This window comes from Chrysochloris asiatica, unplaced genomic scaffold (assembly GCF_000296735.1).
Source record: "Chrysochloris asiatica unplaced genomic scaffold, ChrAsi1.0 scaffold00109, whole genome shotgun sequence".
NCBI lineage: Eukaryota > Metazoa > Chordata > Mammalia > Afrosoricida > Chrysochloridae > Chrysochloris > Chrysochloris asiatica.
In genome coordinates this window covers 11,062,456-11,063,710 of record NW_006408627.1, presented here as the reverse complement: position 1 = coordinate 11,063,710, position 1,255 = coordinate 11,062,456, and positions in this window count along the sequence as shown.

The following is a 1,255-nucleotide window of genomic DNA, read 5'->3' as shown; positions in this document are numbered from 1 at the left end:
GTCAGGAGGGACCAGTCGCTGGAGAAGGATATCATGTTTGGTAAGGTAGAGGGTCAGAGAAAAAGAGGAAGACCCCCAACGAGATGGATTGGCTAAGTGGCAGCATCAGTGGACTCAAGTGTGGCAACAATAGTGAGGTTGGCTCAGGATCAGGCAGTATTTCGTTCTGCTTTGTGCATAAGGTCACTATGAGTTGGTGTCGACTCGATGGCACCTAACAACAACAACAACGACAAGGGTTGGTCTACTTAAAGCAAGATATTTTTAGTTGTCAATAGTTTTTGAAAATTTAAAACTAGTTCAGCATATAGGTTATTAACCATGGGTGTATATTTGCTGTTATTAATTGTTTCAGATGTCAGGTTTTTAATTTTTAGATCATACTCATTCTCACATTACTGAAATTATTTCACCAAATTTAAAGACAAGAAAACTGTAAAAGTGACACATTGTATGCTATTATTCTTAATGAAATACTTTCCTCTGAGATTGAGAAATGAACCAAATAATATTTGTGCCACCTAAGTTAAATTGCTTCTACATCGATTCTAACTTAAAGTGTTTATTACATCATTGATAAAAAGCCACGTATCTTGAAGAAAAATAGTCAAATTAAATCTGACTGTATATACATTAAGAATCATGCTTATTAAATAAAGATTAGGAAACATTTTCCCTTCATATCCTTTCATATTTAGAAACTAAACATAAAGGTCGTATTTGAAAAGTTTAAGTTCATTATATAATCCTAAAAGGAGTCCTGACCGTTAGAGGGTAAAGCTCTCAGCTGCTAACTGTATGGTGGGTGATTCCAATCCACCAGCTGTTCTGTAGTATAAATGGCCTGGTGATTTGCTTCTGTAAAGATTATTATGTAAGAAATCCTGTGGGCAGTTCTGCTGCGTCAATTGGCATCACTTTTAGTTAGGATCAACTTGATGACATGTAACAAAAATATGTTGTTGTTATTAAGTGCTGTCAAGTCAGTTCCTACTCACAGCGACTCAGTATAGGGTTTCTGGGGAGTGGCTGGTGGGTTTGAATTGCTCATCTTGTGGTTCCCAGTCAAGTGCTTATCCTATAGTGCCATACCAGGAATCCTATATATAATTCAAAAATAAAGGAAAGTTGGACAGCAGTGTTGTGGACTGTTAACTGCATGGTTGGCTCCTTGGAAACCCTAAACTGGGTCCCTTCAAGTCAGAACTGACTCAATGGCACTTAGCAACAACAATTCTCTTATTGTGTTGTTGTT